General features: G+C 40.7%; 1 pseudogene; it reads right to left on the bottom strand.

Moving 5' to 3' along the window:
• Positions 1-17,386: 17,386 nt before the first annotated feature.
• On the bottom strand, positions 17,387-17,733 carry LOC100769308 (annotated as a pseudogene).
• Between the last annotated feature and the right edge of the window lie 4,311 nt (positions 17,734-22,044).

Here is a 22,044-nt window from a genome sequence, read left to right as displayed (position 1 = left end):
ACCCTAGGTTTCTGGGCTATCCAGTTCTGGTTCCTGGCCTTCCAGGCAGTATCAGGCATAGGCTCCTTCTTGGTGAATAGCCTTAAGTTAAATCTGACATGGGTTGGCCACTTCCATGAGTTCTGTACAACCATTGCCGCAGCACATTTTGGAGGCAGGACAGATTGTAGGTCAAAGGTTTTGTGACTTGGTTGGTGTCCACATTTCTTTCACACATCAAAGAGACAGACACTGGGGCTCCCTTGATTAGGACAACATCCACACAGCTCATTGAACAGGGAGAGGTTGAACTGGAGCCTGCAGGGAGCCTTCACCCCTACATTCTAGTCTAGTCTCTTTGGTGTGGGAAGGTACTCTATAGGCTACTGAAAGAAATTTGTTAATTTAGATATCCCCCTGTGTCTTTTAGTTAGTTTGGAGTTGCCATTAGAAGATCGCTCCAATTATTTTTATGTGGGCACTTAGTGCTGTGAACTTCCCTCTTAGCACTGCTTTCATGGTGTCCCATAAGTTTGGGTATGCTGTGTACTCATTTTCATTGAATTCTAGATAGTCCTTAATTTCTTTATTTCTGTCTTGACCCCATATATTTTCTTCCAGTAGAGAGCTGTTCAGTGTCCTTGAGTTTGTAAGCTTTCTATTGTTTCTGTTGTTGATGATATCCAGCTATAATCCACAGTGGTCTGATAGGATGCAGGGAATTATTTTATTTGTCTTGTATCTGTTGAGACTTGCTTGGTGTCCAAGTATGTGGTGAGTTTTGGAGAAAGTTCCATGAGGTTCTAAGAAGAAGGTATATTCTTTTGTGTTTGGGTGAAATGTTCTGTAAATATCTATTAATTCCATTTGGTTTAGAACATCTGTTAGCTTCAGTATTCCTCTGTTTAGTTTTTGTCTGGATGATCTTTTCACTGTTGGGAATGGGGTATAGAAATCTCCCACTATCAGTGAGTGATGGTCAATATGTGATTTAAGCTGTAGTAGTTTTTCTTTTACAAACTTGTGTTCCCTTGTGTTTGAGATATAGATACTAGAATAGAATTAAAATGTTATCTTGGTAGACTTTTCATTTGATGAGTCTGAAGTGTCTTTCCCTAACTCTTTTGTTTAGTTTTGGTTTGAAATCTATTTTGATATATATTAAAATGGCTACCCAAGCTTGCTTTTTAGATCCATTTGCTTGAAATGTCTTTTTCCGACCTTTTACCCTGAGGTGATATCTATTTCTGATATTGAGGTGTGTTTCTTGGATGTGGCAGAAAGATGGATCCTCTGTGTCTTTTTATAGGGGAATTAAGAGCACTGATATAGAGAGCTACCAATTATCTATCTTTATTTTATTTTTGTTGTTGTTGTCGGTGGTGTGTGTATGTGCATTTCCATTCCTTTGGTTTTGCTTGTATAAGATTGCTTCCTGCATTTTTATGGGCACAGTTAACTTACTTAGGTTGGAGTTTTCCTTTGAGTACCTTCTCTAGGGATGGATTTGTACATAAATGTTCTTTAAATTTGCCTTTATCATGGAATATCTTATTTTTTTCATGTATGGTGATAGAAAGTTTTGCTGAGTATAAAGTCCACAGGATGTCTATTCAGGTCTTTATGGTTTTTAGCATCTTCATTGAGAAGTTGGGTGTAATTCTAATAGGTCTGCTTTTATGTGTTACTTGGTCATTTCCCTTGCAGTTTTTAATATCTTCCTTTGTTCTGTATGTTTAGTGTTTTTATTATTGTGGGATGAAGGGCCTTTCTTTTCTGGTCCAATCTATCTGGTGTTCTGTATACTTTTTTGCACCTTGATAGGCATATCTTTCTTTAGGTTAGGAAAATTTTCTTCTATGATTTTGTTGAAAATATTTTCTGGGCCTTTGCACTTGGATTCTTCTCCTTCCTCTATTCTTATCATTCTTTTTAAACAACATTTATTTTTATTTTCTGTGCATTTTGTGTTTTCCTGTGTGTATGTCTATGTGAGGGTATCAGATATTGGAGCTACAGACAGTTGTGAGCTGCCATGTGGGGCTGGGAATTGACCCAAGGGTCCTCTGGAAGAGAAATTAGTGCTCTTAACCATCGAGCCATCTCTCCAGCCCTCCCCCCCCAATTCCTAAGATTCTTAGGTATGATCTTTTCATAATGTTTCAGACTTTTGGATGTTTTGTGTCAGGAATCTATTTAGATGTAATATTTTCTTTGATGTTATCCATTTCTTCTATCATATCTTCAATGCCCAAGATTCTCTCTTTCATCTCTTGTATTCTGCCCGTGATGCTTACCTCTGTAGTTTCTGTTCAAATTTCTAAATTTTCCATTTCTAAAACTTCTTCAGTTTGTGTTTTCTTTATTGCTTCTATTTCCATTTCCGTATCTTAAACAATTTTATTTGTTTCCTTCAACAGTTTGTGTTTTCTTGGCTTTCTTTAAGGGATTTACTCATTTCCTCCAAATGTTTGTGTTGTCCTGAATTTCTTTAAAGGATTTATTCTTTCCCTCTTTAAGGACCTCTGTCATCTTCATGTAGATGGCTCATGGCCTTCTCTTTGTGTTTCAGTTATGTTGGAATATTCAGGGCTTGCTATGGTCGGATAGCTGAGCTCTAGTGGAGACATTATCTTTGCTGTTATTGATTGTGTTTTTACACTGGCATTTAGGCATCAGGGTTCAGGGTGATTATAAGTCTAGGTGCTGATTTCTAGGAGGTCAGGAGGGTGGTTGGTAGGATCCACAGGAGGCATGGACAGGAGAAAGGGAGGCTGCAGCTAGGATGAGCCCGAGGAATTGGGTTTGCTGGGGAAACAGAGAGTAGGAGAGAAGGTCTGTGGGCAGTCTATCTGGTCTTCTAGAAGGCATGACTTGTGGCTTAGCGGAGGCATGTCTGCCTGAGCTGGGATCTGGGACACATTGACAAGTGTGGGGAGGGAGGCCAGAAGGGGATTGTCAGTGAAGTCCACAGGAAGTGTGGATAGGTGGTATGGGAGGCTTCAACTGGTGTTCTGTAGCAGCCATAGAGATGGGCCTGAGGAATTGGCCTTGCTGGGGAAATGACACTGAACTTTTAATGAGTTTGAATTTGTAAAGACGGTTGGACTTTTAAAGATACTTATGTTTTATATTTTGATGTTAAGATTAACATGCCATATGGGAATAAATGAGAAAGGAATGGTTCTAATTGAAAAAAATGATGTGTTTGTGTGTCAAGTTGACAAGGGATCAGTTGTGTTGGCTAGTTTTATGTCAACTAAAAGAAGATGGACTCTCAATTGAGAAAATGTCTACATAAGATTGGGCTACAGGTAAGCCTGCAGGGTATTTTCTTAATTAGTGATTGAACCGAACTGTTGTTGGTGAAGCCACCCCTGGGCTGGTGGTCTTAGGTTCTATAACAAAACAGGTTGAGCAAGCCACAGGCAACAAGCCAGTAAGCAGCTCCCCTCCATGGCCTCTGCATCGTCATCTCATGTTTGAGCTCCTGTCCTGATTTCCTTTAATGATACAGTGTCATTAAAACCTGAGTCAAATAAATCTCCCCTCTCCATGTTGCTTTGGTCATGGTGCTTCAATCCAGCAATAATAACCCTTATTATGACAAGCATTCATTTCTTTGAAATAGGGTTTCTTTTCAAAGCAATCTCTGAATAACATGATAAATATAACTTTTCTTACAGGTACTGTTTGTTTCCTTATAGTCTGTATAAATGATAACATGGGAATAACTAATAAACTTCTAAGGAAAACTACTGCCAAACCTTTAGATGGATGCTTTGGCAGCCTGCCACCAGAAATCTCCAATTGCCTTTTATTTTTGTAGAGCCAAACACAAAAATGAATCAACACCACCGGTGCCCAGTTGGAAAGAATGTAGGCGTTGCAATCCAGAGCAGTCTAAAGGTTATATTACTCATGACCATTCTATGCTGTTTTCTATAAGTTTGGAGGAGGATAATCAACTTTACAGTCTGGCCTCATTTCAACTTTCTAGTACTCAGAGTCCTTGGAAAAGGAAGAAACACACTTCTAGTGTAGCATGCAAAATGGGCCTCTTTAGCCTCCTTGGGAAGTCCTACTTATGGACTTGGAACATATCTACTTACCTGAAGGCATCTTAGTTCTACTGCTTGTGCTAGGAGCCCTGGTTCCCATGGACAGATAGATCCTCCATAATTTCAGGAGAGAAAAATGTTAACAAAAACCACTCACAGATGATCATTGCTCCAGAAGTAGAGCAATGTTTTGAAAGAATTGTTTTGAGCAGGTGACCACCAATAAATCAGTTTTAATTGTATGTCAGATACCATCCACTGAGTAAACAAGGGCCTCAAAACAGAATGCTACCGGGTTATCTTAGTTTGTGGTTTTCATGACAAAATACCAAACCCCAGGGGATTATGAACAACAGAAACTTACTTCTCACAGTTCTTTCAGTTTGGTAGTTCAAGATAAAGGAGCCATGAGATTTGATGTCTGGTAAGGGCTGCATCCTCTGCATCCTGATCCATAGTCAGTGACTTCTTTCTTTGTCTTCCTATGAAGGCAGAAGGGGTAAGGGGAATTTTTCTAGGGTGTCTTTTATAGAGCACTAATCCCATTGAGAAGGACTCCACTCTCATGACATAATCACTTCACAAACAACCTACAACCAAACTAATACCATAGGCTTGGGATTTTAACATCACTATAGGCATTTTGGAGGGACATAAGAATTTAGTCCTCTTCATAGTTTTTTCCTCCCTTCTATCAAGGTTAATACTAAGATGAGTATGTTCTGTATGCATTTGCAAAAGGAAAATCAACTTGTTATTTGATACCTTGACTTACAGAGACAGTAGATTCTGAATAAGTCCCTGAGACTCAGATTTTCTTTCTCTAGAGTAATGGCTTCTTTGTTTCATTTTGTTTTTCTGGTGCTGCAAGTATAATCTATGGCCTCATGCATGCCAGGCATGTGCCTTAACATTGAGCTATACTCTTTTTTTTTCATTTTTTTACATTTAAACTAGAAACAAGCTTCTTTTACATGCAAATCCCAGTTCCCTCTCCATACCTCTCCTCCCCGTCCCTCACCAACCCCCTATCCCAAACCCAGGGGGGTGAGGCCTTCCATGGAGGAATCTTCAAAATCTGTCATATCATTTGGAGCAGGGCCTAGACCCTCCCCCATGTGTCTAGGCTGAGAGAGTATTTCTCTATGTGGAGTGGGCTCCCATTCGTATAAAAGTCCATTCGTATACTGGGGATAAATACTGATCCACTACCAGTGGGCCCATAGATTGTCCAGACCTCCAAACTGACTTCCTCCTTTGGGGGGTCTGGAACAGTCCTATTCTGGTTTCCCAGTCTGGGGTCCATGAGCTCCTCCTTGTTCAGGTCAGCTGTTTCTGTGAGTTTCTCCAGCCTGGTCTTGACCCCTTTGCTCCCTCTTTGCAACTGGATTCCAGAGTTCAGCTCAGCGTTTAGCTGTGGGTGTCTGCTTCTGCTTCCATCAGCTACTGGAGGAAGGCTTTAGGATGGCACATAAGGTAGTTTTCAATCTCATTATCAGAGAAGGGCATTTAAGGTAGCCTCTTGACTATTGCAACACTCTTAACCTGAAAGAATTAAGCTGAAGTGAGAATTTGTGGGACCCATCAAATGGTGTCACTGGGAGCATCTAAGGCAATGTAAATGGAACAGAATTTTCTAAGTTCCTGTGATACTTGAATGTTCAAAACTGAGAAAAATCAAGTAATCATGCACTTGAAATATGTTCATGTATTCCATCATATGAGATATGTACTAATAATGAAGATACAGAAAAGTTTTTAAAAACAGGATTTAAGGTATTATTTGATGAAAAGTATTACCTCTGTGAGTTGGATAGTGTTATTGGTAGAACCGTGGCTTCTAAAAAACATACACAAAGAGGTGGTATAGTAATCAATGTCTGTTGTCCAAGGTACTTATAAGGCCAAGGCTGGAGAATATCTTGGGAATTTGAGACCACCATGGGCAACATAGCAAGACCCTATCTCTTTAAAAATGTTACTAGATTTAGAGTCTGGGGCTGTAGTTCAGAGGTAGATCATATAATATGCATAAGGCTCTGGTTTCTATGAAAAACACCTTAGGGGGTAGAGTGCATGTCCTAACACTCAGTGCCTAGGAATTTGACCTTATTTGGAAAATGAGTCTTTGCAAATATAATTAAGGATGTCAAGATGATAAAGTAGGTCCTATATTTGCTGCTAAGTGCATTTATAAGAAGAGAAGAAACTGAAGAAATATGTAAAGGAAGGCTACATAGAGGATGGCTCCTTGGTTAAGAAGAGTGCTTGCTCCTCTACCAGAGGGCCTAAGTTCCATACCCATGTTAAGTGGCCCACACTCTCCTATAAATCCAGTTCAGGAGACCTGTTGCCCTCTTTGGCTTCCACAGGTACCCACATGCATGTGCACAGACACATAAATAAATAAAATAAATCTTAAAAAAGAAAAATGTAGATGAAGTCCACCACGTGAAAGCTAAAGGTAGAAACTGAGTCAAGTCAGTGAATGCAGGTAGCCACCATAGCCAGAAGACACAAGAAAGGCTTCCTGCCTGGAGCCTCAGAGGAAGCCAGCCCTGCTTATTGATGGCTCCCAGTACGTGGCAACCTCTGTACTCACACCTGTGAGTAACATATTCATACGCATCACACATGTGTAGAAATGGGGGAAAAATCCCACATCTCACAGAGCCACTTTAAACAGACTGAAATAAAGCAACTTTAAAAGCCACAACAAAGTGAAGTTAAAAGAAGGCTGGGAAGGGAAGTAATCCCAGAGGAGAGTCGAGATTGAATCAGTTAAGCAGCAGAAACTTCTATTAAGAAAAGGGCTTAGCAAGGAATTAAGTCAGTGAGCATTTTCTTTAAAGCGAAACATGGAAATGAAAGCAGAGAGAAAGTAATGGGCAATAGTAACAGCTAAGGAAGAGAGGGAGGCGCACTTCAGTTAGTCAGAATTTACACCATCCGTAAGCTCAGTCTCTGCCCTTTGTTCTATTTATGCTTAAACATTTCAATGAAGAGATTGATTCTTATCTAGCACAGTTAGGAAAAAATGCTTGTTTAAATTGGGTCGTTCTGAGCAAATGAAGTGCTCTGCTCTTTGAGTAGCATTAATGTGACACCTGGTGCCTGCAGCTCAATCTGTTGAAGCCCAAATTTATAAAATAGGTTGTCTATGCCTTGGTTGTAACCTCTTTCCAGCAGGATTTCTAAGGTTCTTATTCAACTTTAAGATTCTCTATGTATGGTACCTGCTACAGAGTCAGAGCTCAGGACATAGTGCTAAGTGTCACTGTGGTAATTAGTTTTTGTGAACTCTATACAAACCATAGTCATCTGGCAAGGGGGAATCTCAGCTGAGGAATTGTCTCCATCAGTTGACCTGTAGACATATCTGTGGGGCATTTTCTTGATTTGTGATTGATGTACGAGTGTTCAGTCACCTGTGGGCAGTGCCATCTCTGGATCTGGGTTGTATAAGAAAGCAAGCCATAGAAAGAGAGCCAGTAAACAGCGTTCCTCCCTGGTCTCTGCGTTAGTTCCCATAAACAGGTTGTTGCTGTGATCCCATCATAGTTTCTCCTTTATGATGGATTGTAACCTGTAAGCCAAATAAAGCCCCTTCTACCCAACTTGCTTGGGTCATGGAATTTGTCACAACAATAGAAAGTAAATAAAGACAGTTATAGTAACTCAGCCATTGACGACATTACTAAAAAGCCCACTGAGAAACTAGTGTCTGAGAGATGGGTGCTAGGGAGAAAGCAACCACACTTCATTACTATTACAGGCTATTGGCCTGTAAGGAGGTGGATATTTTAATGTCTGAGGTATCATCTTCTACTGTTTTGGGGAGGTGGTGAATATTGATGTGTGTATTAGGTTAGGGATTATGGCCAGAGGTCAGCAATTTTCCAGAAGCTTGAGCTAGGTGGTATGGCAATTTGATGCTGACCAGAGGTGTTAATTTCTTATTTTGAGTGAAAGATGCTGTGGAATAGAGAGTAAAGACCATATGCAGATAAGAAAACAGGAAACAAGAATAAGGCAAGATGGAGTCACTTGTGACAATAGCTTGTTACAATTGGTGTTGATGTTCCCCTATCTGTGAAAAGTGATTATTAGCTAGCAAGGGAAATATGGGCAATAACTTTCTCAACACATTTATTATAGTAGATGCAGTAGATATTGTTGTTGTTTGCCTGCCCAGCATTCAATCTTTCTTCTTTTCCATTGGAGGAATTCTCTGCTTCCCCAGTCCTTGTCATGTATCGAGGGGTTGACACATCTTGGAAATTGAGAAACCTAAGCATGGACATTCAGGGCATTTCATCCCTTTGGCTATACTATGTGGCTCAGAGATGAAAAAATAACTTACATTCTATTCTTCATTTAACTTGAGTCTTAATTCTCTTAACAGTTTCAATCGAAAGAGTTCATCTTCACTAGTGTAATGGGAAGTCAAGGTCAGTTTGGGATTGGGGACACCCTTAATAGCCACAGGCCAACATTGGAAGTAAACCCTTAATAAGATGATGACCTTTTGTCAGAGTCCCCCTGGCATCAACTAGGAATAGGTGCACTCTGATGCACTGATCCAAGTATAAATCAGCAAGGCAGATATTTTCATTAGCTGTGATCATACCATGATGCCACCCATCAATAACCTTTATTTAGACTGTGAAATTCCCTCTTCAGAAGCCCAGTGTTTGTGAACCAATCAGTTGGACTTAAACTAGACTTTCTCCACTGTGAGTGAAAGTGAAATCAGTGCTCTAGGAAGCATTTGGTAAAATAAGAGTAACTGTAGTCAGTAACAAAAGGGATTCTGGCATGGGGTAATTGAACAAACTTGAATTTAGTTAGCTACCTGCAAATTTGAAAATACCACCTATTCAGGGTTCTCTGAAGAGCAGAACTAATAGAATATATATATATATATATATATATATATGTATGTATATATATGTGTATGTATATATATATATGTATATGTGTGTGTTGTATAATATATATTCTATGTATATGAGAGATACATATTCTATATATGAAGTTTATTAGATTGGCTTATAAGATGGTATCAAAATAGTACAACAATAACTGTTTGGTGCTGAAAATGTCAAGAATATAATAGTTGTTCACTCTGCAAGGCTGTTTGTCTATTGATGGCCTGGAAGATTCCTGGAGAGATGGTGGTTTTCAGTCTGTGTTAGAATCCTGAAGACATTGATTCTAATATTGGTGAAAGAATGTCACAGCAACAGCATAGATGAAATTGGCATTAAGGGTGAGGGCATGCAGACACAAAAGTAGTTTCTTTCACGTCCTTTTATCTAAGCTGTTGCCAGAAGATACTGCCTAGAATCAAAATGGATCTTCCTGCTTCAAATAATCTAATAAAAAAATTCCTCACAGGAGTGTCCAGCAGCTTGGGTTTTTGTTGAATCCATTTATAGTCAAGTTGACAACCAAGATTAGTCATTAAACCACCCAAAACAGAAATTATTACTGTCAAGAACCACTTTAAGGATTGATTTAAATTGCCCAAGCTTAGAGCTAGGGGTGAGGCTCACTGGCAGAGTATTTGTCTAGCATAAGCTAGTGCCTGGATTCCATTGTCTGAACCACAAAACCAATACCTTCAACTTGTAAATGAACTATACTCTACTTTTTCTTGAGAGAGGAGTAAAATTGTCATTTGTTATTTGCAATGGATTTAGTGGAATATGTATGAGTGCCTAGTAAAGGCTTTGGGTTGATGGACTTGGTTACTGTCTTAATCAGGGTTCTCTAGAGTAACAGAATATATATATATATATATATATATATATATATATATATATATATTTATGTTATGTATGCATATAATTACATAATATGGATAGAGGGGCGTTATTAGAATGACATATAGGCTGCAGTCCAGCTAATCCAACAATGGTTGCCTATGAATGGAAGATCCAAGAATCTAATAGTTTCTCAGTCCCCAAGGCTTGATGTCTCAGCTGGTCCTCAGTATTCACTAGAATCCCAAAGAAGTAGGCTCTAATGCCAGTGAAGGAATGGACTTGATAGTACTAGAGGCAAGAGCAAGCAGGTAAGATGAAAAGCCCCCTTCAGTACCATTTTATAGGCTTCCAGCAGAAGGCATGGCCTAGATTAGAAACAGGTTTTCCCAGCTCAGAAGATCTGGATTAAAGGTATGTCTTCCCACCTCAAATGATTTGGATTATAGTGTGTCTTCCCCACTTTAAATGATTTGGATTAAAGGTCTGTCATCTCACCTCAAAGATACAGATTAGAAGTGGGTCTTCCCAGTTCAAACTAAGCAAAAATCGCTCACAGGGTATCCCAGTGGCAAAAAGACAAAAATGGTATGTACTCACTTATATATGGATTTTAGACATAGAGCAAAGAAGTAGCAGCCTACAATCCACAACGCCAGAGAAGCTAGGAAACAAGAAGGACCCTAAGAGGGACATAAATGGTCCCCAGAGAACGGGAAAGGGACCAGATCTCCTAAGCTAATGGGGAGCATGGGGGAGGGGAGAGGGAGTTAAAAGAAAGAGAAGGGGAGAAGAGTGGGGGAGAGGAGGACATGAGGGAACAGGAAGATCTAGTCAGGGGAAGAATAGAGGAGAGCAAGAAAAGAGATACTATCATAGAGGAAGCCATAATAGGTTTAAAGAAAATTCTGGCACAAGGGAAATGTCCAGAGATCTATAAGGTTGACCCCAACTGACAATCTAAGCAGTGGTTGAGAGGCTACCTTAAATGCCCTTCTCTGATAATAAGATTGATGACTACCTTATATGCCATCCTAGAGCCTTCATCCAGTAGCTGATGGAAGCAAAAGCAGACACCCACAGCTAAACACTGAGCTGAACTCTGGAATCCAGTTGCAGAGGGAGGAATGATGATGAGCAAAGGAATCAAGACCAGGCTGAAGAAACCCACAGGGACAGATAACCTGAACAAGGGGTTGCTCATGGACCCCAGACTGATAGCTGGGAAACCAGCATAGGACTGTTTCAGACCCCCTGAAGGAGGAAGTCAGTTTGGAGGTCTGGACAATCTATGGGGCCACTGGTAGTGGATCAGTATTTACCCCTACTACACAAATGAACTTTGGGAGCCCTCTCCATATAGAGGGATACTCTCTCAGCCTAGACACACAGGGGTCCAAATAATATGACAGACTTTAAGATGCCCCATAGAAGACCTCACTTTCCCTGGGGAGCAGAAATGTGATGGGAATGGGGGTTGGTGGGGGCAGGGGAGGAGGGGAGGGAGAGGGAACTGAGACTGACATGTAAAAGAAGCTTGTTCCTAATTTAGTTAATTCCAAATATAGGCTAGTTGAAAACTAAGAATAGTCATCACAGCTACTTCTCCACCTCCTGACCATTCAATTTTTGAATCCTTTCTTCATTCTGATGGTGGATATGGGATCCTGGGCTTTGCTAGGTAAGCATTTTGCCATCGAGCTACATCTCTGGCTCTTTTACTACTTTCTGTAGTTGCTGGGATGTCACATATGCAAAGTGGTCATTCATATTCCTAGTAAGATATCCTAAGACACTACATGAGAAAGTGATTCATTTAAAAAGTTTACATTTGCCTCAACTCCGGCAAGGCATCCATTTTCAGAAAAAAATGTGTGAAAAGTTGAACATCTAACTTATCTTACAATATGGATTTTTGCAGCATCTTTGAGACAAATAGTGGCATTTAGAATATATTGCTCTTTATTAAGGAGATTTAATATTCTAACATGAACTGCAAATAGAAACTGTAAATAGACTTTCTTCGATCTTTGCATAGTAAGTACAAAAACCACTGAATGTCTACCCAGTACATGGTATGGGTTAAGTAAATGTTCCTCTTTATACAGTATGAGTGAAGGATACTCTCAAAGTAATTTTATAATCGTTGCATAAGCGAGATAAAGGCACTTACCATAAAGGTTGTAATACGTTTTAAATGTCAGAGCAGTAACTGAACAATTATAACAGTTAGGGCTTATTTTGTTATTAATTTGTCACTCTTACTATGACATTAACTTCCTTCCTCCAAATTGCTCATTTGACATTTTTCTAATGCAGACTGTGGGTCGTGAGATGCTTCACAACGGACATTGTGTCATTTTATTTCTCTCTATATTCTTTTTTTAAAGCATACCAATTTCAGCACAGATACCTTCTGGAAAAAAAAAACTATTCACCTGATGAAGAAGCAAATGCTCCATTTTATTGTCACCCAGTCTTACTCTCCTTTCTTGAAATTACACTAGTGACTGGTTACCACTTCCATGTCCAGTCCTTTTCTCTGCATTGGTGTGCATCTGGCAATGCCTGATTCTGGGTTTTGTGTGCATGTTTAAAAATGAGATCCCCATATATTTGTTGCTTTGTCACTGCCTTTGAAAATATATTTATTTTATATGTATGAGTGTTTTGCCTGCATATATGTCCTTGTCCATATGTATGCTGGTACCTGCAGGCAGCAGAGCCAGAAGAGGGCATTGGATCCTCTAACCATGGTATTATAGATAATTGGAAGCTGCCTGTTGGTACTGAGAATCAAATATGGGTCCTCCAGATGAGCAACCAGTGCTCTTAAACACAGAGCCATCCCTTCAAGCCCTGATTTGCCTTTTTGTCTGAGTACAATGTGTTAGGATTTTCCCATTTCAGTACCGGTAGATTCATTCAACAAATACCTATTGATCACCATACTAGATTTCATTCTTTCAAAGCAAATAGCGGTTCCCCTTTTCCAGAACTCCAGAGGAGGACTATGTTTTCTTGCCAGTCCCAAACAAGTGGAGCTTGCTCATATGAGTTGTTAGTGCCAATCAAATAGAAGGGGTGGAAGTGAAAGTGTTCCAGCCCACAGCAGAAGCTTTGAGGGGCACTGGAAATTCTTTTTTTTTTTTGAATTCTGTACTCCACTAAAAGAATACTGTGTATCCCATGCAATTCTACCAAGTTCCTGGAATAGAAAGCTACACAGAGCAGACCTGAAGCCAAACCCCAGCCGAGGACAGTGTTGGTACAGCCAATGTTAGGACCACAAAGAAGTAAGTGCTTGTTGCTATAAGCCACTGAGATCTTAGGATTTCTGTGTCTCAGTGTGATCAGAGCAAAGATGACAAGCAAAGCCACCTTTTATTTGCCGTGCCTTGTTCTAGATGCTGGGGGAGGGGGAAATGACAAAAATAATTCTCCATGTAGAATTTACACTGAAAGCTGTGTAGTATTTCCTGGGTTGGGAAAGAGTCCCACTATGCAGTCCAGGCTGGCCTCAAACTTGAGATCCTTTTGTCTCTGCCTCCTGAGTGGTGGGTTTACAGGACTGTGCCACCACATCCATCTCCTTTATCTCTCTGTCACTTCTATCTCCTCCTTCCCATTCTTTTTGTCATATGCTCACTTCTCCCTTCTTTGTTGTCTACTTGGAACATGGAAGCAACAGCAATCAGTGGATGTAATATGGTGGTGCAGCTTCTAGTCATGACCTAGTCTCATATAAAACTAAAGGGCCTTGCCTGTTTTTATCATTAGGTCTGGATTCTCACTTTTCAAACTATCTTCTCCTTCCTCTAGCATTCTTGTGTTTGTCTACATTAATGTGCTTTCTGATCAAAGCACATATTCTATGGCACACTATCTTCTGGGCCACCTAGAATTCCTCCTTCAGGACCTGTGGTATCCTGATTCCCCTAGATGGTGAAAATATTGGTGGATAATGGCTTTCATACTTATCCCTCTTTAGAGGATTCACTCACTTGAAGAGGGCCACCTCACCCTTAGCGTTTTATTCCCTTCTCATAGGCAGCTTAAATCTAATGACCACTCAAGGTAGAAGTAGTGAGGGAGGGTATAAAGAGCAGTCCTGGGATGACAGATGGCACCATTTACAAAGAGTTGCCATACAGGCACAAGAACCTGTGTTCAGATCACCAGCAGCCTTTTTTTTTTTTTTTTGCAAACTGCATGAGGCTTTATTGTTGTTTAACGAGCTAACCCCATGTTAGCTCGGGTCTTTCACCCACCCGCTATGGTGGATGGCTAGCAAAGACAGCTTGAACCGTCAGCATAGAGAGCTTGTAGGGCAGCATAAGGGGAGTGTCTAGGGGTACGCAAGGCTCAGGATTGGTGTGCTTCCAGGCTTGGACGACTTGCCCTGTGTTGATTGGCCAACTGGTTGTTATGGCCCATAGGCCCTCCCAGGGCGGTTGCTATGCTCTGCACGTCATTGCTGTGCACTTGTCTGTAAAGCACACCCAGAGCCATAAAGCATAGCACCGCCAGCTAACTTCTGATTGGTTCCTTGCCATGAGGCAAGCATCTGACTTTTAAGTGACTAGGACAAGGTCATGGCAAGCACGTGTTACTGTCATGGCTGCCGAAATGGGGAGCTGGTCCCTTCATTCCCCCCCCCTTTTTTTTGGAAATTCCAATCATGGAATTGCTGTCTCTCTACCCCATCAGGGAATGAAAGATATTGGCATCCCCATGCAAGGGAGTTCCTTCTGACTTAGCATTTTAACCAAGGAAAATGGGCGGTGTATTCTACAGCCATGTTTAAAAAGCCGGGTTCAGCAGATGCTTATAAACCTAGCCCTGGGGAGATCGAATCAGTTAGTCTAGCTGAACTGGTGAGCTAGCTCCAGAGTTAGTCAAAGTCTGTGTATCAGAAAATAAGGTGTAGAAGAGGGCATCCAACATCAACCTCTGATAGCCACAGGCACATGTACACATGTTCACGTGCACACATACAAACATGTGCACACACTCACATGTATAGCTGTCATGAAGCCACTGAGCTACATCCCCATCCCAAGATATGATTCTTGAATGACTAAATGAGTATATGGATGAGTGTAACTGAGCCTTGGGTGAAATCTCATACAAAGGATGCTTCCTTCTCTTCAGATACCCTGTAGTCATCTTTAGGGTTAAACTGAAGAGCGAGATGCATTGCTTCCCCAGGTAGTCTCTCTTGGGGGTAGTTGCTGGGGTAAGTAGGAGGATGTCCCTGGGTCTGATGACATCCTTTCTCAAACAGCACACAGATGGTGATCCTGTGATAGTAGTGGAAGGGCTTATTTTAATGTCTCAGTAGCACTTTAAGTTCAGTCCTCACCCCCAACCCCTTTTCTCTGTTGGTGCTTCACATTTAAGTTTCTCAGTAGGCATTAATGGCCTGTGTCACACTTTAGGTTTCCTAGGAAACAGACTCTGAGACTGAGTTAATGTGCAAGTTAGTTATTAAGGAGAGCTTCTGGGATCAATGACTAGGGAAGGGAGGAGGGAATAGGAGTGGCCACAGGGAATGGCTGAGCTGCATTGCAGACCCAGAGACAGCCTCCCCTCTAGGGAATTAGAGAGCTAGATTGTTCTTTGAAGGTGTCTCAAATTATGCCAAAGTGACCACTCATTTATATGCTTGCTTTGGAAGTTCTTTTGTGTGAACTGGTCACAGAATGGTGTGATTTTGTGTAAGGTGGTTCTCTGTGACTGAGGCTTACCCGAAGGGGCTAATGGATGAGAACCATCCGCTCACTGGGTTCCCATGACTATCAAGCTTTTCCTTGTTGGGGGATGTGAAATGTGTATCTCCATATTCAAAACAACCTGTTATATGTATTGCCCACCTCTTCCCTTCTCCTCTCCTACTGCTTCTGTTTCCTTTCCTTTCTGTTTTAGTGGCAATAGAAAGCTAGTCATCTCTGTCTTTTGTTCACACTTCCTCTCATATACCATAGTCTTCCCTTCATTTGGTGAGCTAACTTTCACACACTTTAAGGTGAATCTTTGGGCATCCTTTCCTCCAAGATGTTTCTCCGGGTTCTTCCAAACAAGAGAAGATGATTTCAGGGCTGAGGTGCAGCTCAGTGGAAAATGAAAGACGGTGAGCTAAGGTTGCAGATCACTCTGAAATGGTAAAAGAGAAAACGAGTCCTGAATATGGGTATAAGAACTTTTCCCACTCGCCAGTCATGCAATGCTCACACTGAGCACTTTGACGGTCTTAGTGAACACTGACTTCAATATGAGACTGGCAACTAGCATAAAGTTCTATGTGGACTGACTGTATTTTAGTTGTCTTTTGATTCTGTTTTCTTTGTCGAAAATGCAAGGCAAAGAAGGGTGCAAGTAGACAGACCAGCTAGGCACCTACTGCAATAATCCAAGCAAGATATGACTAAGGTTTAAACGAGATTAGCTCACTGGGCTGCTGTATGAGGGGCAGCTCTTATTCAGTTCCCGAAAAATAAAGGCTAGGAAGTCATGTGGGTCACAAATGTTGTAACTAGAAACTGAAGTCTGCCACTCACAGCTTAACAACAACAACAACAACAACAACAAAACCTGGGAGATGGAGAGGCAGTGGTAAAAGAAAATGCATTTATTTATCGGGGAAGGAAAAGTTTAAATTTCTCTATGCCTTACCTATAGCAGTGTTGCAGTTTATAGAAAATATGGAAGACAAATCAGGCAATTTGCATATGTCCATTTTCTGTGAGATAAATGATCTGACTCTGTTCCTGGGAGAAAGCTCCTCCTCTGGTGCCAGGGCCTCAGGATCTTTTCACCTGTTGCCTGGGGAGATGTTTTCATTCTTTATAGTCCACACTCCACAGGTACAGCATGTCTGTACCTGTACCTTTGCCACACTGGGACTTTTTAAATTTTTTTTATTTTTTATTTATGTATTTTTTAATTTTAATTTTATTTTATTAGTTCAAATTAGGAACAAGCTTGCTTCAGATGTCAATCCCTTCTCCCTCTCTCTCCCCTCCCCCCAACATCCCACCTGCCCCTAGCCATCCCCTCTCCACTCCCCAGGCAGGGTAAGGCCCTCAAAAGGGGCTCCACACTGGGACCTTTTACCTTTAGTATGGGTAGCTATTCCAAGAAGGGAGATCACAATAGCTGCCTACTTCAGATGCTGTTTACCCAAGACCACACGCAAGTTTGTGAAAGTGACGTCTTCCACTGACCCTCACGTTTGAATATATCTGAAAAGCCTCCTATTACTTACACGATCTAGTCTACTATGCTCTCACACTACTCTGCTGTATAGTGAGCTGAGATTTCCATGAGGAACCGAGCCCTGAGTGTATTTCATCCCAACAAAGTGTCTTTTCCAGTCCATCTTCCCCCTTAGAGAAGTGTTGTCTGTTGAAATATAGCTCATTTTATTTCTTTTCGGTTTATTGCATGGAGGAGTTACACTAGTTTAAGTTAAAAGCAAACCCCAAATGGTTCCACTATACAAGCTGTGAGGTTTTTAAACTTGTGACAAAGGACAGGAGGGAAGTCCTCATTTAAGCTTCAGAGAGTCACAAGCCCTTAAAACCCATGAACCTTCAGCTGGTCATCCTTAGCCAGTCCAGTCTCTCTCAGGAGAGAGCTGGTCACCTGTTTCTTGAGCTGGTCACCCTGTAGCTGAATTACTTCTCATATTCTGGATGCTCAATCACAATACCATTGCAGGCAAGTTTCTTCTTAAGTGCCTTCACTGGTTTCTTTTTATTGTAATCATCAGTGATCCCTTGGACAGTGGTAAGGGTCTTCCTGCCATTTCTCTGTTGAATTTTTATATGGATATAATCCTCAGTGCCTCCAGGAAGCAGGTCATCACCCTTATTTGCATCAGCAAAGGGGTCGAAAGAGTGGAGGTTCTGGATAGTGGCCATATGATGTAATTCCTTTTTCTCTGTGGAAACAGTCTGTGGAAGGTGGCTGCAGGAAAAGGCAGTGGGACGGAGCATCAGGAAGCAAGGGGGATCGAGAGGGAGGCAGCTGAGTCCTCAGTGGCGGCTCAGTGACTGGGGCCATCACCTTTCATTTCTTATTTCTTGTCCCAACAAACAACTTGAATGGTTCCATATGCATGCACCTCATTTTCTCGAAAATGTCTCTTTGGAATGCACGCTGATTCTCCAAAGAGGGAATGGAATGATCATGACATCTTAGCTTCTGGATGACTCTTGAAGATGCTGGATGGAAGTTTAAGAGGAGGTAAACAGACTCTTTCAACATGGCTGTTAGAATGATGATAAAAAAATTCTTTGTCCAGAAATGGTCTCCCTTTCACTGTCTGGGTGGTCTTTTGCATTTAACTATGATATAAATCCAGTGACTGTTTCTTTAACAGTGAACTCTTCCAGACCTTCATTTTTTGTCATAAAAGCTCAATATGATATCTGTAACTATTAAAATAATTTATTGTGGTCACAAAAATATAGTACTAAAAACATCTGGGTAATAATTATGATGCCCTTCTTCTCCATATTAGTTACTTTTCCTATTGCTGTAACAAAATATCTGGCAAAAAAGCAATTTAAGGGTTGAAGAATTTATTTGGGCTTATAATTTAAAGAGATATAGTCCAACATGGTGGGAACCACATGGCAGGAGAGTGAGGAAGCTAGTCACATCACATCCATGCTCTGGAAGGAAGGAGAGAGGGAAGGAGGGAGAGAAAGATAGAGAGAGACAGAGACACAGAGACACACAGAGAGAGGGAAGGAGAGACAAAGACAGAGACAGAGATCCTGGTACTCACCTGGTGCCTCCCCTAACCCCCTGTTTTCTTTTTATTCTGCTCAGGAGCCCAGCTTCTGGGATGGTATTACCTACATTCAAAAAAAGTGAGTCTTCCCTCCTCAGTTAAAAATCTCTTGAAACTCCTCCCCTAGAGGTGTATGTTCTAGATAATTCCAAATCCAATTATATTAATAAAATTAAATGTCACACTTAACAATAAATTATAACTCTTATTATCTTTTTTCAATTTAAAAGTTCTTGACTGATCCATAAAAAATAAAAATGAGGTACATATTCAATATGTACATACTTAGTGTAAAGTTTAAATCAGGTGAAACATATCACCTCAAAACCTGTTTTTTCTCAATAACAAAGACATTCTATCTTTTTTTTCTTTTGCTTCTCCCCAAGTGCTGATGATAGAGCCTGGGGCTGCATGTGTACTAGGCAGACACTCTCCCACTGTGCTAAACTCCTGGTCCACTTTCCTTGTTAAAAAAGACATACACTACATCATCATTACCAGTGATCACCATGGTCTTTAGCAGAAGAGTTGAAATAACAGTACAAAAATCCATGTATTTCTGTTGTTTTGTTTTTATTTGAGACAAGATCTCACTTTGCAGCCCCAGGGGGCCTAGAACTATGTAGTCCAAACTGGTCTCAAATCTGTGGCAAACCTCATTCCTTGATCTTTCTAGTGCTTAAATTACAGGCATGAGCTATCATATCCAGATCCAAAGTTTATTTGAAAGTCTAAAGTCATGTTACACTTTGTAATCTATATACAGTGTATTGTATGGTTAAGTTTTAAAGGATTATATAAGCCAGAAACTATATGGATGCACTAAGTATTTCTTGCAACAAAGAGAGAATAGGAGATAAGCTGTGGCCCAGTGGGGAGAGGCTATCTCTCATGAACATGACTTAGATTTGCTGAAAAGTAGAATATTAATAAAAGGCACAGACAATGCCAGCCTTCATTGCTTCTATGTAAGGCTAACTAATCTTACTGATTCTATTTGTACATACCCATACATACGTATATGTATATATGTGCATATAACTAATATAATCAAAGAAAAAGAAGCTATCAACTTGAGAGTGAGGGGAAGATCTTCTTTGAGGGAGGGTAGTTTGGGAAGTGATGGAGGGAAGAAATGGAGGGGGAGAAGTGATATAATCCTGTTTCAACTAAAAAATGCAATAAACTAAATAAAAGCTTGAATCCTGGGACTGGGCGTGTAACTCAATTCATAGAGTGCTTGCCTAGCATGCATGATATATTGGGTTTGGTTCCCAGCACTGCATAAACTAAGCATGGAGGTACCTACCTCTAGTCCTAACACTAAGGAGGTGGAGACTAAAGGATCAGAAGTTCAAGGTCATTCTTGACTACACAGCTAGTTGAATGTCCCTCTACTTTCCTAAATTTTATGGTTTTCCATTTCCTTGCTTGCCTTTGTAGTTTTGGTACATTTTATACATGAATATAAATAACAGATTTTTCAGTTTGACAATTTAAAATTCATGTAAACAATAAAATATTGTACACATTCAACTGTGGGTTGTTGTTGTTGTGTGTGTGTGTGTAATCAACATTATATGTGTGAGTTAAGGGCTATGGAAATTGGTTATACTGGTTGTATACTGTGTAATTCTAGGGAGAGCTGTCTACTTTCAGGCCTGGATAAATAGTAACTAATCCTGGAGTTAGGCAGGGCTGAGATTCAGTGTGCTTCCAAATATGGCCACAAAAATATCTGCTACTCATGGAAACCTATAGTCCTAGCCACTTGAGAGGCTGCAATAGGAGGATGGTTTGAACTCAGTAGGTTGGGGTAAGCCTGGGAAATATAGTGAGACTGCATCTCTAAACAAGCAAACAAACAAAGAAATAAATAGGCATCCCACAAGTTCTTTGCAATGTGACCTCTTTGTGCCCCCATCAAGAAATGAAACTGGTTTTCTTCCCCATGAGCTGGCTTGGCTTTAGGATTTCTTTTTAAGTACTATGTAGTAGTAAAAAATGATACTAGGAACTTTTAAGGATACTGACTGTGATGTCTAGAGCTTTTGCCTCTACCACCTGGAAATCTGGTTACCCTGAGGTTACCATGATGTAAGACGTTTAAGGGGACCATATGGCAAGAAAGAGACCACTTGGTAGAGCACTGAGGTGCCACACATGTACTGTACCTTCACTCAGCTCAGTGAATGAGCCCAGCCAGTGTCATGTGAGGCAGAACGATCAACTGCACCCTGAACCAGTTCCTGACCCACAGTATCACAAACAAATAAAACAGAACCAGGGAAGACCCCTCAGAGTGTTCACAGTTATCCCAGGTTGGGCTAATTGTTCCTCATGGACATCTAAGCAAAGAAGGTGACCTTGGATAAAGCAGTTCCCTGCAATTCAGGCAGTCCATGAAGGCTTGGGGTGGAAGACTGGCAGCAGCTGGCACTACAGATTCCTTCTAAAAGGAGGAGCTGAGAAATCCATAGTGCCCACAAATATTTAACTGCATAAGTTCTTGATTATAATCTTTATGATATTGATGGACATTTGGGTTCCTGAGATCATCAGACATTCTTTTATATTTTCTAAGTGTGCTAAAATTTTGCAGTTCATATTCAAATTCTTTAAAAATTATGTTTGAGTTTATAGTATAATTATATTTCTATCTATGGGGCCTCTGGTAGTGGATCAATATTTATCCCTAGTATATGAATGGACTTTGGGAGTCCACTCCACACAGAGGGATACTCTCTCAGCCTAGACACATGGGGGAGGGCCTAGGCCCTGCTCCAAATGATATGACAGACTTTGAAGATCCTCCATGGAAGGCTTCACCATCCCTGGGGGGCAGAAAGGGGTTGGAATGGGGAGGTGGGGGGCAGGGAAGGAGAGGCGGGGAGGGAGGGGAACTGGGATTAATATGTAAAAGAAGCTTGTTTCTAATAATAATAAAACATCTATTTCCAAAAAATAAATTATGTTTGAGTTTATAGTATAATTATATTTCTTTCCCCCCTTTCCTCTCTCCAAACCATCCAAAATGCCCCTACCCACTATCCTTCAAATTCATAGCCTCTTTTTTCATTAATTGTTATTGCATGCATATACCATTCTCATTGTTCCTGTTGCATCACCTATACTGTTTCTGGACATGGACAGAAAAGTCCTCCTGTTTTGGTGGATGGTATCTAGCTCTTGCACTTGCTTCTTAATCTTTTTCATGCCATAGAACTTGCCCAATTTTATCAATTCTTAACAGTTACAAATCGGGTTCTTTGCCCAAATGGCTATGCAATAAATAGTAGGAAGGAGGTATAGCTCTCTAGCTCCCACAGCCTCACATCCTATCATTTTTTTCCAGCTTCTCCAGGATGTGTTCTTCCATATTGCAGGGAAGCTGATAACTGTCCTGGATCTCTTGGTAGGTCCTATACATTAT

This window comes from Cricetulus griseus, chromosome X (assembly GCF_003668045.3).
Source record: "Cricetulus griseus strain 17A/GY chromosome X, alternate assembly CriGri-PICRH-1.0, whole genome shotgun sequence".
NCBI classification, from domain to species: Eukaryota; Metazoa; Chordata; class Mammalia; order Rodentia; family Cricetidae; genus Cricetulus; species Cricetulus griseus.
This window is presented reverse-complemented; position numbering and strand designations above follow the sequence as displayed.